Genomic DNA, 18,712 nt, shown 5'->3' with positions numbered 1-18,712 from the left:
CAAGCGATGTTCGATTGGTGAAGACAAACCTCGCCTAAGGTCCAATGAAACCACAAAGCCGGGGCGAAAAATATATATGGGGCTTAATTCCCCTTAAGGCTAGTCGTGAGCGTGTCAAGATCACGACTCCGCAAGGTAAAAAATGTAGGACTGTGACAAACCGCGCCCTACTAGCGAGAAGACACGCGTCAGTGCACGGATTCGAGTTGGCCCATACCCGAACCGACGTTCCGCATGCGACCTAGTAACCGTGTGAACGAACCGCCCTAAATCGCTTCGACTCGTCAGATTTGAGCTGAGTTGATCCACGACTGTGCAAAACCACTATGCGTAATATGCGCGTGTTGAAACCGTGTATAAGTACCCTCTTGAGCGTGTGAAAGGTGCGTATAAGTGCGTGAGTAGTTCTTTTTCCCTCGTTCGGCCTCAATTTGCTTGTTTTTGCCCCGATTTCAATACTGGCATTATTATTCTATGAATTAGGACCCATAAAGAAAATTTCAGAAGTTTTAGAACCCTCTCCGACTATAAATTCAAGCTCAAGAAGGCACGCGTCAACTAAGTAAGAAACCATTTGGATTCCCACGAGCAGTTCTTGTAGGAACAACTTGGAATAAGCATGCATGTTGTCAAATTGATAAACCTAACTAGCCGAACCTAGCATATTAACATGTAAGTCATGGAAATGAATTAATTAAGAAAATCAATGGGCTCTAGATATGATTGACTATGGAATTACTTTAGATTGAGAATGTGATACAGTATGTATGTATGCATGATAAAGGAGGGAAGGAAATTTGTGAAATCTGTGCTCCGGGTGAAGATGGACGTTATCTTCCAGTTGAGCATGAGCATGTTTGTTAATATTGCATGAACTGCTGCATGTTAACTCTAGTACATGAATCCTTGTGTTTTCTTTCTTGTTGATAATAGGAAGAAACTACGAGCCTAGACTAGGGTGCTTAAGACTGAGTAGACTAGACAAAGACCTAAAATGAGATACCTCTAGAATACCGTGCATTTAGTTCCGCAAAAGGATGACAGGCGGACCCAAACCCTAGTATAACAGATCACGACAAGTTTGAGAGACCTTGCACGAGAATCCTAGAGATGAATGAATTCAAGTCTAAGCCACAAAATTCGCCATAGAAAGACTTAGTAGGACCCACAGTAAATGTAGACAAACGAGGTAACCCGCCAAACTTGAGCAGTGTGGATAGTGTCACCAGAACCTCCACTTCCCTTTACTCCAATAACGTACCGTTGAGACTGAACTCCGATATTGAGATCGTTGATCTAGGTATTGTCGGACAGGGTAGTGTGATTTGTGCCCCGACCTAGTGGTGATAGCTAAGAGTTCTCCTGAATAGAACCTCTAAGCCATAGAAATTCGTCCCTGATCGGGGGAGCGTGGAACCATGTAGGATGACTTAGTAGCTGATCGGCACACAAGGGATTGCAGCCCCCCGATTTTAGTGGAAGTATGGTCCCGTGGGAGGGTCATCAGCTAACCCCCACGAATGATGTTCAGAGAGCAATATTGATTCAAGTCCAGCCATACTGTCCCCCCAGTTTTACTTATGAGGTTCCACCTCATTCTAGGACACTGATCATCCACTGCATATGATGGACAATGTAATGACCCGAAATTTTCTGCTTAATCTAAGGTCGCTACTGTATACGTACCATAAACATTGAATGCGGAAGACTTCATTTAAATTCCATAAAACATAACCTTTATCTTAAAACACAATAAAATAAATAAGCGTTTAAGTTAAAAACATCCTATTCTAGCCTAGGTCTAAGAAAATAAATACCACTATCTTTTGCATGTGTCATGGTCTCGAGTTGCGATGTCGTCGTCAGCTGTACGGGAATGTCTTGCCTTAACCTGAAAAATGTAGTACCACATGGCTTGAGTATTTAAAGAAATACTCAGTAAGTGACCCCACTATTGTGGGTTAAATGCAAGAACATGCGAATGCAATGACGGGACCTATCGTTTCAATCTATTTTCCTATGGTACAGTCCTAACGGGTAATTTGGACGTGTACCATATACTTTACACAGCCCATACGTGCGGGTATGGGCTCACCAGTCCGTTTGCACACTACTGGACCACTTTACTTGTCGTGCGAGCATACTCTGGGAAGCTCCTTAGACCAGACACCCGTTAGAACTAGTAACCGCCACGGCAGCGCTATGCAAAACATAAAAAACGTACCCCTACCATTGGATGTACGCGTCCGTATCCTTGTGATGGAATAGGGGTATCCCCCCAAATGCATGAGCGCACATAATGCATGAGTTCCCCAATATTTCTACTTTTATCATTAATGAATATAACTCCCCTATCATCTTTCATGCTTAACATGTCATTTCTCATTTTTCAGTCTACGTATCATACATAATTCTAATGTGGTTACATTTCATTTCATTTATCATGATATCATGTCATTCATAACATGCTGTATACATACAATTTAGCAAACATAACAGTCCATGCTTTTAACATGTCATTTCACAACGTGCAATTCATACAACAATTCCCTCAATGGTCACATAAAACAATCTAAACATAACATATCACATCACAATATATCGTATCATAAACATGTCATATCGTATCATAAACATGTCATATCGTAAACACTTTGTGGACATATCGTTCCCTAACTTATCATAGTCTTAACGTTCTTATACCTATTACAGTCATATCGTTATGTGAACGTATCTTAGTCATATCATCACAGGAATGTATCCTAACGCTATCGTTCTATCAATCTATCACAAACCTATCCCTTTCTACCCATATCCTAACCATATTCTTTCATCAATCTCCCATATCCATAGCACTCTGGTATGTAACCTAACCTTAACATTTCATGAACGTATCTTACTCCTATCGTTAAATTTCGTTTTGTGCATCCTTCTCGTATCCTATCTCAAACATATCCTTGAACACATTGTATCATAATTATTATCATACAATTCACATATTATAACATAACATAAACATAATATAAACATACTTGTTCACAAATAATTCACACATATATATGACACGTGCAGAACCACAAGCACGTGTCAACATCAAATATAACCATGCCGATAGTAAGGCCACTTACCTGGTCAGCTTAAGTTGTTGTCACGAATGTATCTTTAATGAAAGTTCGATTTTGTCCTTTGAAATCCAAGTCAACCTATATGAGCCTATGCCATCAGTTTCAAGTTTGAACTCTATAAAATTATTTCTCTAATGTAATTGGTCCATGGTTAAAAGTCTTGAAATATTATATATCTATAATTATATTTTTATTAAAAATCTTATTTTTCATGGTTAGTGTTGTATAAAAAAAAAAATATATATAGAGTTATTTGAAGTTATTCTGGGCTTTAGTGTCCTCCCTATTTACTTTTTCTCTCTATGTCGGTGGTTTTTAATATTCTTTTTTTATCTGTATCTAGTGTGTTGTCATTTAATCTTGTTATCATGTATTCCAAATTTTGAGGGATGGGTGTTTTCAAATCCTTCTTTATCTAAGTGTTTACTGTTCACAAATTTTATTGGTCATTCTATTTTTAATCTATTCATTTGGGAACTTATATAAATTTAATCTAATATTACAAATCTGACTTGATGTACTAGAATTCGTATAAATGATTAACATTTAGTTTCTAACTCAAAGCTAAACCATTGTAATAATTTATGAATAGGACTGATTTCTAAAAAAGAAATAGGATAAAAGAAAATGAAGATTTAATATATACCTTGTTGATCAAATCTATCTTCATGTAAATCTCCTGTTAATCTAACTCAGTAAAAGACATTCTCATCTTTTTCCTCAACTAAATCTGATAATTGTTGTTTTTTTTGTTTCTTTTTCAGTAACTGTTACTTTCTTGGGTTGAGAAGAGATAATTGTGAGGGAGGGATGAGAGGTTAGTGGAGAGTAGGGGGAAAGGTTGTTTTTCTTTTTTGTTTATTTATTTATTTATTTATTATTATTATTATTTAACTATTTTTTTTAATAATTGTTTTTATTTGTTGATTTCTTTATTTATTTCATTATTTATTATTTTATTTATTTATTATTTTTTTTGGGCTATTACATTGCAAGCTTCTAAGTTGTACACAAGACATTGCACCTTAGTTCCCACTCTCTAGAACCCCTAGACAAGGCCTTGGATATCTACTAAGATATAGATGCGAAAAGAGCTTAAAAGTAGGTTGCTTACTGAGTATTCTTTCTACTCTTCTTTTTCAGGTGAGTGATGCCACATATCGAGGCAGGAGCACCTACAGAGTCTTAAAGTCACAGAGGAGTGTCCCGAGATTTTTAAGAGTCTGTACATGTTCGTGCACATGTACCCTATACATATATTTTTTCATGAAATACATCCACTACTTGAGTACTTTGTTTTGATTTTAATTCTTCGATCTTAATTGCTAAATTTTTTCCATAATTTCTTCTTGTCTATCTCTTCTTATTTCGTTGTATGGTTTGTTAGTGTAGCCCTTGATTTCGAATCTCAAATTTTGGATGATGAAGTTATATGTATAAACTCTAATGTTAACTTTGTAGGGTATTAGGTTGACTTGGATGGTAAGGTAAGGGATGTTCATAAATTTTAGTTTCCAAAAATAATTTGAATGTAATTCTTAAATTTTGTCAAGTTAATTGTTTGATCATTAGTATTCAACCTTATAGAAAAAAATCTTTATCACGGTTGATTTTCATTTTGAGAAAAATTATATGTTTAAATATTATTTTAAATTATTGTATGCAAATATCAATTTAGATTAGATTATATACTTTGTATGTGAATATCAAGATCACTATTAAAGAAGAGAAGCAAAAGTTGATGGAATGTAATAAAATCTGAAAGCATGTTAAATAAATTTGGTTAAGACTATGACAATCAAACCTTATTACAATACTCTACAAGTGCCCACAACAGAAATACATTCCTATATAATCCATAATATAGCATGCATGTGTTCATAAGTACTCAACCAAACGACATACAAATAACTCTTTTTTAAATACAACAAATTGTTAATAGAATAAAAGTTATATTGAACATATTTATTCCTAAGTTAGGAATTACTAAACTTATAGTTTAATGAAAGAAAGTTACATTAACCAACCGGGGAGGGTAATCACCATTTTCCAATTGAGAATTAATCAATAGTTTTGCCGCACGATGAAGAGGAGTTGGGTCTCTCTTTTCCTACATACATACATCATTTCTTTATTATTACTATAAATATATATATGAGCTTTACATACTTATAATAATTTAAGTAAAAGAGTAAAACAAACCTGACAACGAATCAAAGCCATTAAAGCAAAGGAAGTTTGAACAAGATTGGAAGAATTCCGTGGAAGAGAGGATTGTATTTCTTTTGTGTACATGAAATGTGACTCTCTCCCCACCCACCGTCTGGACTTTGAATTTTAAGAAGAAATTCCACACCTCTTCGTAGGGTTGAAGAATTTTGGTAAGTGTTTCTAGTTGCCACTAATCCTTTTATAGCGAAGTATGTTGCATAACATTTTCCCCAATTTCCATTTCATGATCCATCCTCTTCCTGCATTCCTTCCAAATACTTTACTGCTTTACTTAAAAATGTTTCTATCTCTTTCTTTCCATGACTTGGAAATAGTTTTTTAAACAAAACAAGTGCTCGTATCAACGATGACGTGCATTCTACATATCTAATTTTACTCATTCCATGGTTCATCACAAAGGAAATAAAATAAATAATAATCAGTTCAATACCATTTATGTGCATCTAAAATTTTTCAAGTAATATTCTTAGATTGTCTACTTACTACTGCTTTAATACCGTGTATTCAAAGAACTCTACTCGATTCAATAGCTAAGAAATATAAGATAAAACAAAATAATGATTTTAATTAGTTGTTATGATTTATGATGTATTTAATGTATTTAAGTATTGCTTCAGAAAATAGTTGTGAAAATAGTTGTGTATTTAAGTATTGTCATCCATAATCTTGAGAATGTCCAATTTCCTTTTGATATGTGACGGTACATATTTCGAAAATCACCCGAAGGGTACTCTCTAACCTTTATATGAGTATAGGTTAGAATAATATAAACAATTATTTATTTAAATTAAACACTTTTAATACTTGTGATGGTTTAATGAAATCATACCCTTTTTTAAATGTCTCACACAATTCAGAGTAGAAATTTATTGCAAGAATGGTTTGAATGGCTAAAGCAACCTCCGATGGCTGACTACCAAAATCCTTCTCGTATACATATATGTTAGTCTTTTATAAGTTTCTCTTATTATTTGTTGGATATATTTATAACAAAGTTCCACAAAAACATTTATTTAAATGTTGGACTGAAATCGACATTTTAAGAACAAAGATTATATTTATTTATTTATAATTAACAAAATATTTAATAATGGGTAAAACTTACTTGCATCTTCATTCCATCTTCACCAATCCATAAGTAATCTTTGATTCTAGCAAGATGTTTCAATCTTTGATTCTAGCAAGATGTTTCTTGTAAGCTTCCCCATGAGGATCATCAATCCAACAAGCAAGTGTAAACAATGGCTGCATGTTCAATAACCCTACACCATATTAGCTAAATTATATTTATTAATATAATATTATTATCTATACCGATAATAATAAAATAAAATAAAAAGAAGTATGAAATTAACCTTTTCAAAGCATCCAATAATAATGTAATAACTATTATGATCTTCATAATTAATGTGAGATTTAGCTATTTGAAGGGCTCTATTTCTTAGTTTTTTAAAGGCCGAATAGGCTCTTCAAAGTATTGAACCGTATTCCATGCTAACTTCTAAAATAATGAACGTTCAAAGCATTTGTCTTCCTGCATGATCATGTCCAGTTCAATCAAAGTAATCAAAGTACATGAAATGGGTTCTCATGCCGTGCATGAAATGGAAATTATCAATTTCTACCCACATAAATCTCAAAGTTTTTGAAATGATGAATATTGATTTGTGGGTAGAAATTCTATAATTTCTTTACTAATGCATTGTGATTGGGAGGATTGAATTGTTTAGGAACGTGGCGGGTTGAACTACATTTAATGTGGTTGTAGGGTTGATTATATATTTCTTGGCGTAATTGAAGAATGAGAGGGGGGAGGGGTCCAACAAACCGCTTTCCAAATAAATACGACCCAGGAAGAAGTGTCAATGGAGAATAGCATAACAAACTTCTTGGAAGGAAAGGAATAATTTTCCTAACAACCAAAATTCCGTAGGCAGGAGGTTTGGTCCTTCCCACTCATAAACTCCTAGAATCTACAAAGTTAAATTATAAGTTTAGTTCCTTAAATTTGAGTTATGTCGTTTCAAATGAAATAGGGTAGACGTATATATATAGTACTGACCGAGAGCCAAATCTTTCCCCAAGAGAGTATGTAAAGAGCACCTCCATGATCTAGAATCCATTTTTGAGCTCTAAAACACTCATCCTTGTCAGGTTCTTCCCCCAACAAACGCAATCGAATATAGTTAAAAATAGTGCAAAGCATACAACTTTGTCCCACAATGTGCAATCCCCATCCACCATCTTCATTCTAATGACAATATGCATAGCGAAGGATTTCCTTTCGATGATGTTCTGAGAATATGATGCGGAGATGTCCCATAATATACAACGAAAATACCTGAAAAGAAAAGGGTAATATTGTGGTAGAATTATATAATATTGATTAGTCTTCTAAAATCATAATATTGATTACCAAACTACAATAAACCAATTATGATTATTTGATATTTAGAAAGAAAACTACTAATAAAAAAATTTATATAATAATTAAAGAGAATCTAAAAATTTCTAAAATAGGTTATTATTGCATGGACTTAAAACTATGGTTAATAATTTTGGCGGGCTTATTCCACTTCAGCTCGCTCTTATGAAGTGCCTTTATCAGGCTCGAAGTCCCACGTTTGTTCTCCTACAAAGTTATTGGAGCTGAATAAGTATGGATTATGGGCTCCTTCTCCCATTCTAAGTCTCCATATTTTCACGCGCCCAATTGTGCCTTTCGAGACAAAATTTTTCTATTTATGCATGAGTGTATTACATTTACGTGCATGGGCTGACGCCAACCTTTTCATTAGTATTTTAAGTATATTTCTATTATACTTCAAAAATCTAAATGAATTATTACAACCACCCACCACCTAATAAATTCAATGTCCAACACATCATGATTTTAAGATCGATTATGGCCCTCAATTGTTAGAACACAAATTAATTGCATAAATTAATGGCATGTTTATATAACTTTTCAAAATAATCTCTTAAAATAACTTTTCCAACTAAATTTGTTTGGTTAAATATNTTTTTTTTTTTTTTTTTTTTTTTTTTTTTTTTTTTTTTTTTTTTTTACCATGAAGAAGCACTTAGTAGAGATGATTATAATAAAATGATGTAAATGGTTTGACTCAAAAATCAAAAAATTTATATTTGTAATTAGTAAAATAATTTTTTTAAATGTCGTACAAAAACGGTAAGGGATATATATATAGATATAAAATCAATGCGGTCGCCGGCGACTCGCGACTCGCGACCTCCATGGATCTCCAAACACTCCCACATACTCCATTCACGCACCAAGAGGTAAGTATGATTGTAAAGATCCTAAATTTTCACTTATCTAGAGTCGTTACTGTCATCCTCATCTAAACTCATATGCATAATTAAACATTTAAAAAATTCATCATAAAACATAACCTTTATATTAAAACACAGCTATAGACTTACGTGTTTTAAAAATACCTTTAAAATGACACGACAAAAGACTAAAGAAAATAAATAAACCTTTAAATTAAAAACATCATATTCTAGCCTATGTCCAAGAAAATAAATGCGACTATTGAATTTTATGTCCTAAAACTCATAGTTTGTAAACAAAAACATATTATGCTTTCAATAAAATTATTATTGATGTTTATTCAGTAAAGATTGTTATTGAATAAAGTGAATGTTACTATCATTAATCTAAATCCAATAAACTAAGAACAACTGGCTATAGTATGATTACTTGAACTATAAGAGTAGATCAAGTTTAAGTATATAGTCAAAATGATCTATAGTACAGGGATAAGGCTGAGTACCTTATTCTGGGGACACTATGGATGCGGCCCACTTTTGTATACGATATAAACAATGTGATCACTAAATTGTACATGTGGAGACATGTGAGTGGTGGCGTGCTATGCAATGAGTACTGCATAAGATAATCCATGAAGAAAACCGCTCTCACTTTATAATGTCGTTTACTGTTGAGACTGATTTTTTCATTCGATGACCTAGGTAACTCAATCTTAATCCTAAGCTAACTATGAACTCCTATTTATTCGGAATTATCCTTAGATTTGTGTGGGTGAGAGTGGTCCAAGTTTGTTGACTCAATAAGCCTCCCATTTCAGGGGTAAGACTGAGTGAATAGCTGGGGACATAGGGTGTAAGATGGAATTAACTCCTACCCGCTTTTAGGGATAGTAGAGAGGTTGTTCCCTTAAGTCTGACTCCAAGTCTTGAACAAGGGGTCCCACCCTCTCATTGGCCCAAGAGGGATTCGGTTTGGCGGTTGGACCACAAACCAATTGTTCATTAGAGGATCAGTGGCACTTAAGGAACACGAAGTAACTTTAAGGGTAAAACGGTAAATTGACCCAGCTCTAGTTACGAACAACCTNGCTCGACATGATCAATCTTGCTTGTGGAGTGATTCGAATCTCAAACAAGTGTTTGAGATATTTGATCAACAAGAGTCATTCAAGCTAGACATGATCGATCTTGCTTGTGGAGTGATTCGAATCTCACAAGTGTTCTTGCCTTGAGATATTCGATCAACAAGGTAATCCGAATCTTATTCCCCTTGTAGTTGATTCCTTATCTTATCAGCTATAGTGAATTTTTCTAGTAGTTAACGAATGTTGGTTAACAAGGTTAATGAGTTTAGCCGGTTAATCTCGAATCGTTGGAGTCCATGAACTATAGGTCCATCAGGTCCCTCTTCCAGCNAGTGTGACGAGTGAGTTCGAAGTGTTCGAATTCAAATTAGGAAATACACGCTAAATATATACGATATATTTAACCGCATTTTGTTTTAATTATGAATTAAAGAAAAAAAGAGAATGGAGATATTTAAATAAGATTTAAATATTCTAATTATGAATAGGATTCATATCTGAATTGATTGGAATTGACATTTTATTTAATTAATCATTTAATATTATTTTGATTTGAAATTAATTATTTAAATTAATTGTTGAATTAAAATAAAGAAAGTCAATTGACTTCACCTAATGGAAAAATCTATGTTTGAGTTAGTGAAATATCGAGTGTCAATGTATGATTTAACAAAACTGGCATGTTTGCAACATAATCCCACAAATTTGAGTGGAATTTTGAGTGTCAAAATTTGGTAATCTCAAATTTGCATGAACATGCAAACTTTGAGAAAATCTCTCAAAACTCTCTCTTTACATATACTAAATTCCTATCAAGTTTAGTCACTCACCGGATTCCACAATTCCATTCTAAGGCCGAAGAATAGTAGAGAAGACACTAGTGGTGGTTCGAAACTGGTTCGTGAGGAAAAAGAAATTTGAACTACAAAAGGTTAGTATTCAAACTCATTGAGTTTTAATGCTTTTGAACATGCTAGCTAATTTACTATAATTAATGTACTTAGAGGGCCTAAGATCTAAATTGCTTCCCCACGTGTTATAGTAACATCATCAGCGACTATCCTATACATATGTCATGGTCTCAAGTTGCAATGTCAGCCGTACAGGGACATCTTGACGTTACCTAAGAAGAAGTAGAACATGGATTGAGTATTTTAAGATATATCCAGTAAGTGACCCTACTATTGGGGTCAGGGAATGCAAACACATGCAACTCATGATCTAGGGACCTATCATTTAAAAATCATCATAGGGGTGGCCTTCAGTCTCGAAAAAATTGGATGTGTAGTACTTCCCTACACATGACCCACATGTGAATCCTCAGGGGGCTCGCACACCCCCTAGACCCTCTCTGGTCAAACTAATATGTAACGATATTCGGAGGTCAGCAAAACCCCATAGTGTCATGCTCCCGTGAACACCCTCATCATCATACTGTGCGCATCCGCACTCATCATCACAAATGAGGAAGTAACCGGATATATATGAACACAAAATGCATGAGGTTCCTATAGTTTTCATCTTTAAAGCACAACCCTATACACCGTTCACACATTACTCTAAGTAACATGCATGCATTGGCCTTCATACATTCATCCTCATTTGTTTAACTAGGGTTGTGTCTTTAAAAACTTGTTATCATAATGCATTGTGTCATTTAATACATGCACAACATCTTAATATTGAACATTGTCATATGAAGTCATTTCATCATCATACATCTTGCATCATCATCATGTACATCATAACATCATCATATAACATCATCACATCATTATCTAACATCATCAAGTCATCATATAACCTCATCACATCATCATCTAATGTCATTAGATCATCACATAACATTATCACATCATCATATAACATCATCACATCATCACATTATCATCTAACGTCATCATGACATCACATAGCATTATCAATCATCATATAACATCATCACATCATCATATAACATCATCGCATCATTATCTAACGTCATCAAGTCATCATATAACATCATCACATCATCATATAACATAAAGTAGAAATGACACGAGCAAGGGCCACTGAACACGTGTCGTCATACATAAGACAAGTCTTCCGACCGAGCTGATAGTAAGGTCACTTACTTGATTAGCTTAAGTTATTGTCACGAATTTATCCTTAATGAAATTTCGATTCTGTTCTTTGAAATCCAAGTCCACCTATGTGAGCTAATGACATTAGTTGTAAGCTCGAACTTCTATAAAATTATTTCTCTAATTTACATTGTTCCAGGTGCTAACTTCATGCGAACATTAAAGTCTTTGCATGAATAAAGTCTTGAAATGTTTATATATGTTTGTTATAATATTATTTTCATGCAATCCATTTGAAACTCTAACATTTTCGAGATATTTTCTTTCCTCTTACGGTGTGTTTCCCTTTTTTTCTTCTTTCAATTATGTTCACAATCCTCCCTTATTTTATCTCGGTTTATTTAATTTATAATTCAGAGGTAATTAATTGTAACAAAAATCATTAGGAAAATGTAATATATGACTGACCTCTTCAAATATCTCTCGGATGAAGTGGTGATAGGTTGGAAAATTTGTTACTTCTTTTTTTCTCTCTTGTTTATTTATTTATTTATATTTCTTAAAAAAAAAAATTGTACCGTTGTTACAATGATAGCGTGACACATCGAGATGATTGGGTGCTTATCTGTAAAAATGGTCATGTTGTTAGGATCACACAACAACTCACACATTCCATCTAGATGAATCACACAACAACCCACACATTCCATTTAGATGAACACAAAAAATAGGGGAGAGAAAATGTGAAGAGAAATATTGGCTACAAGAAAAGAGAAATATTGGCTAAAAGATTTAAATACATTTAGTTTAGGAATATACACAAGAGAAAGAATCTCAAGGCAGGAAGTATATATTCAAACCGCTACTAAAGTGTCTATATATATAATTTCAGTTTACTATATATAGGTTTACCAAATATAATCTATACTACTATAAATAGTCGTTTACTGACCCTTTTCTATGTATAGCTTTACTATATATATCTACTCCCTACCATATCTCTAGTAATTCTTTACTCTAAATAGTTTATGTAAATGACTATTTTCCAGGTATAATTTTACTATCTATAATAATTGAATAAGCTATAAATATAAATAGGTATCAGACTCCATATTCCAATAATTTTAGCCAACTGATATATTCAATCAAGAATTTCATTTTCAAACGACTATCAACAACTTCTCTGCACCATACAAATTAAGGCTTTGTACAATCTGTACAAAGAATCTTCTCATGCTACTTCCTACCCAATTCTTTTAGATAGTCTGTCATCCATATTATCTTCTTTCTAACTTTAGTTATTTCCACGTACTCAGCCTAAGTAGATAAAATAGCAACGCATTTCTGAAGCCTAGACATCCTATCATCCATGGCTTGCTCCCACTTGGTTGCATCCTCCAACTGTAGGGCGTCATCAAAGGGCTCTGATTTCCCTTCATTAGTTAGCAACAGAATTTGTAAGGAAGGAACATACCTATCTGGTACTCTAATGGCTCTAGATGATCTTTTCAACTTGCTAAGGTGTCACTTGCTCCACCTCTGGTTCCTCAGCAACCGTCTCAGAAGTTTCTTGAGTATCTTCTACAACATCCTTCTGTGAATTGTTCTGCAATTCAACCTCAACACCCACTTGTTTCGTTGTCCTGGAACCTTTCTTCTCTTTGTCCTTATACATAACATTTTCATCAAAATTCATGTCACAGTGTCTCAAAACTTTTTGGTTCTTGTCATCCCAAAATTTGTACTCGAACATGTCAGAACCATAGCCTATGAAATAGCACTTCACAACCTCAGCATCAAGCTTGTCAGTCTTCTGTAGATCAACACGAACATACATAGTGCCGCAAAAAGTCCTCAAGTGATAGTACTTGAGTTCTTTTCCTATTCATACTTCTTTTGGCAACTTGAACTCCAAGGGTACTAACGACCCTCTATTGATCAAGTAGATTGTTGTATTTACAACATCGACCCAGAATATCTTCGACAATCCACAATGAATCCTCATACTCCTTGCTCGCTCATTCAATGTTCTGTTCATCATCTTAGCAACACTATTTTGTCTTACTTTACCTGAAACTATCCGCGGTAATCTAATTTCCTCAGATGCACAAAATGCTTTGAATTCTGAATTTTCATACTCTTCTCCATTGTCAAACCTCAGACATTTGATCTTTAAGTCAGTCTAATTTTCAACTTCATCTTTCTACTTCTTGAAGGTGGCAAACACATCTGACTTGTGTTTCAGAAAATAAATTCACATCTTCCTGCTGAAATCATCGATAAAGATGACGTAGAATTTTGATCCTCCAAGTGATGAAATTGGAGACGATCCCCAAACGTATTTATGGACCATATCCAACCGCACTTTCTTCAGTTCTCTGACAGCCTTTGTGAAGCTGATTGTTTATGTTTTCCTATAACATAGCTCTCACAAGGACTCATATCAACAGATTTCAAACCTTCCAAAACTTCTTTCGTAGCTAGCATCTTCATTCCTTTGACGCTCACATGTTCAAGTCTATTGTGCTATAGACTTGAATTTGAAGCACTCTAAGCAACAGCAACCATGTTCATACACCCTACAGTGGTGTCACGCACTACCATCATAGCACCCTTCACAATCTTCTACGAACTCTTCCCAACTGTATTGCATAACTTGTATTGTCTAACTGACCAATAGAGATCAGGTTCTTCTTGAGATTAGGAATATATCTGACATTCTTTAATGTCTATTGATTTCCTGCCGAAGTTTTTATGTAGATATCCCCTTTCCTTCAATCTCCAAGGCTTTGTTGTCGGCATAATACGCCTTCTCGAAATTTTCAAACTTGAAATTCTGGAACAACTCTTTATTTGGAGACGAATGAAAAGAAACAATTGAATCCAAAATCCAGGATTCAATCAGACTGTCCACGCTGAGGATTAGAACATCCCCAACATCTTCTACTGAATTTATAGAATCATTATCCTCCTCTGATTTGTGATTATGCTTCTTTTTTGGTCATGTACAATCTGTCTGAAAATGACATTTTTATCAAAACTCTAACACGTTACATTTGCTTTGTTTGGAAACATTTAACGGTTTTTTATTTTGATCGGCCTTTGTTGGACTCTTCGATTTACTTCTTCCCCTCCAGTTAATACTGAGAACACTACTAGATGAATCTCCAATTTCTCGTTTGTGAATACTTTCGCTGAGAATTACATCTCAGATTTCATCGAACTTTAGTTTCTCAAATCATCGGGAACTGCTAATCAAAGCAACAACAGTATCCCACGACTCGGGTAAAGATGACATCAAAATCAATGCTTTAATTACATCTTCGAAATTAATGTCCACCGAACTCAGTTGATTGACAATCATATTGCATTCATTTATATGGTCTGCAATAGATCCACTTTCAGACATTTGTAGATTGAACAATCACCACATCAAATACACCTTGTTCATAGCTGACGATTTTTCGTACATATTCGACAATGCTTTCAACAGATCTGACATTGTCTTCTCCTTGATGATGCTGAACACCATGTTTCTTGACAGCGTCAACCATATCAACCCTAAGGCCTGTTGATCCTTGAGCTTCCACTGATCCTTGAGCTTCACCCCCAACAGGGGTTCATGAAGATCTTTCTGGTACATATAATCTTTAATCTGCATCTTCTAGAAACCGAAATGGATCCATCAAATTTCTCAACTCCAATCTTTGAAATTTCCATCTTCACATATTGCGGTGAATCTCGCCTAGCTTTGATATCAGTTGTTAGGATCACACAACAACGCACACTCGATCTAGATGAACACAAAGAACAGGAGAGAGCAAATGTATGGAGGAATATTGGCTAAAGGATTTGTATTGATGACTTTAGGAATATACACTAAGAGAGGATACAGAGAAGACAAAAACTACATCTTCAAAGCAAGTGCCTAAGGGATATATATAGTTCAGTTTACTATACATAGTTTTACCCGATATAACCACCTATTATATATATACTATTTACCATATATATCTCTACTATTTTTTAATATAAATAGTCGTTTAGTACGACCATTTTCCATATATAGTTTTACTATCTATAAAAATTGAATAAGCTATAAATAGGTATCAAACTCCATATCCCAACATATGGGTCTCTTGAACAGGACCGTTGCGCTATAAACTTGTCTTGAGAGGGGCGTGGGACCACATAGATAATCTAGTAGTTGGCCCACACATGGATGTCGCTCCCTTTGATTCAGAGTGACTCTATGTCTATCTGGAAGGGCTGCAAGCTAACCTTCTATGGATGATGTTCAGAAAAGTTAGTTGTCATACTATCCTAACATATTTTATGAGGTAGTGTCTCAATTCAGGATACCAATCATTCTATTGCTATGTTGTGCGAGTTAACTAAGTCTAAGTAGAAAGTAATTCACCCTAGAGATGAGATTTGACACCAACTAGATTAACGACACTAGAAATGAGTGAAGCTCCTCGAAACTTAAAGTAGGTTTATGATGGACATAAGAACTACTTTGAACTTCCAGGTCTTCTTAGAAGCTCAAATAGCTGTAGAACTAGGACCGAACTTTTTAAAGCCTAGAAAAAGTCTGTGGTAACTTACTAGATAAGAATGCGATGAGTCTACAAGTAGGTTGCTTACTTAGTATTTTTTATAGTCACTTCTTTCCTTTTTTCAGGTGTTCATAGGCAACTAGACAAGGTGGGGGAGTATTGAAACAAAGGATGTCGTCCTAGAGGGTCAGTCCTGTCTTTATATTTTGTTTGTAGTTGTATCTCAAACTCATTCTACATTTGTATTAAACACGAACCATAACGACTTTTAATTGGATTTCATTTTGAATTTAGTTAGGGTGTTTTTTATTTTAATTTGATTTACTTTATTTTAATCTTTTATTTTATTTTCTTTTGTCTTCTGGCCACAGTTTAAGATTGAAGCTTAAAAAATTGGGTCATGAGAAATGTCCTTACCAATATTTGTTTTGCTTCCATACATTATGAGTTTTCTAGTATTTGCTGTAACGACACTATTTTTCTTTTTAAAATAAAGTCGCTACTACACGCATGACATACATAATATATTTGAAAAATCCTATAAAACCGTTTACTAAAAAATTGATATGGATATACATTCACAAAGAAAAATAATTTAAACTAACAATAGAGTTTAAAAGAAAAGCAATGCCTTGATCTAACCTAAGAGCTACCACATACAATCAAAATGCGACTACGCTGACTTTATTTCCATGGTCTCCATAGGGACGCCATCATCTGTATATGGGGACATTACCTTTACGTAAAAAAAAGTAGTCATGACTTAAGTATATAAAAATACTCAGTAAGTAGTCACACTGTTAGAGTCGGAAAATGCAGTTACATGCAATCATAATAGAACCTATCTTTCCATAAAACTTTTCACTGGTCTATGTTTTCCAGTTCGATTAGGGTTTAATGTGTATTACTTCTCTACACACAGTCGACGCACACGTACATGTATCCATTAAAAAAACTAGTTACATACCTTTTAGACATGACTACGGGGTAGCGCATGCTCACACTTCTAGAAGCCACAAAGGGAAAGGAGCGCGTATAAAATCAAAGTGTAAGCGTTCGTACTAGTTATAACGAAAGTATCCCAATGCAAGATATTTTAACCAATTATTTTGAAAAGGAATAGAAGCATGCAACTAATTTGTGGGCTAATAATTGAGGGCCATAGTCGTGTAAAGTCGATTCAGTTAAAATGATGGTTGTGTTGGGCATTAAATTTATTAGGTGGTGGGTAGTTGTTATAATTAAACCTTCTATTTTTAAAAATAAAAAAATAAAAAAAGTTGGACTTAATTTATTTACGTGTCAGCTCCGCAAGAAACCAACATAGAATATACGTAGGCAGTAGGTGCTTTGAAGAAACTAATTTTTTTATCCCATTACACATTCCAAATAAAACTATGATGTCTAGAGGTTACACTTAGAAACATTAATGACAATAGAAAAAAAAATTAAAATTAAGTTAAGTAGGCAACGGTCAAAGTCCACTGCTAGCAGATATTGTCTGCTTTGAGCTTTTTCTTACGGGCTTCCCCTCAAAGCTCTCAAACTCGTCTCCTAGGAAAAGGTTTCTACACTCTTACAAAAGGTGTTTCGTTCTCCTCCCCACCAATGTGGGATATCATAAAGTACTCATTTAAAATATTTAGATTAATTTCATTTTGTTTAATAATTCATTGGATTTTCTTTTTCTCTACCAAGACATTGACATAACGAACATAAAAGTAAAACCCTCGTCTATATAAGTAGAAAAAATTTGTATGGAAAGGCACAATTAAGAGAGTGAAAATGTGGAGACTTACCGTGGGAGAAGGAGCAAATAACCCGTACTTGTTCAGCTCCAACAATTTTGTGGGGAGACAAACGTGGGACTTCGAGCCCTATGATGGCACTCCAGAAGAGCGAGCTGAAGTGGAAGAATCTCGTCAAAATTATTACCATAATCGTTTCAAAGTCCCATGCAACAGTGATCTCTTTTGGAGATTTCATGTCCCCTCTTTATATATTATAAAAGTTTTTATTTTCTAAAATCAAATATAGATTTATAGGTTTAAAAATGATTAAATCTAACGCTAGAATGAGTTTAAAATGATCTTTACATGCATGGAATGTGTGTCATTTGAAAGAGAGTTTGAATAGCTGAAGTTAGAACTTAGTAACCCTTCTTCTTCAGCTTCTTATTTTACCATATATGTTTGAACTTATAAGATTCCATTTCATAATAAAATCCAATTTTTTTTCTCAATTCAAAATTTTGCTAAGATTTCAACTGACCCATTTCGAGTCGTCGAACAACTTCCCCTTAATCGAGGTCTGGGGATTCACTCCCAACAATCATCAATAATCCTTCCCTCGAA

The 18,712-nt window shown here is 34.2% G+C and overlaps 1 pseudogene; it reads right to left on the bottom strand.

Annotated features, from left to right (window-relative positions):
- Window positions 1-5,124: 5,124 nt before the first annotated feature.
- Window positions 5,125-13,636, bottom strand: LOC111783853 (annotated as a pseudogene).
- Between the last annotated feature and the right edge of the window lie 5,076 nt (window positions 13,637-18,712).

This window comes from Cucurbita pepo, unplaced genomic scaffold (assembly GCF_002806865.2).
Source record: "Cucurbita pepo subsp. pepo cultivar mu-cu-16 unplaced genomic scaffold, ASM280686v2 Cp4.1_scaffold000109, whole genome shotgun sequence".
Classification (NCBI taxonomy): Eukaryota; Viridiplantae; Streptophyta; class Magnoliopsida; order Cucurbitales; family Cucurbitaceae; genus Cucurbita; species Cucurbita pepo.
Note: the sequence above shows the minus strand (reverse complement) of the source record. Positions and strands in the feature narration are given on the sequence as shown.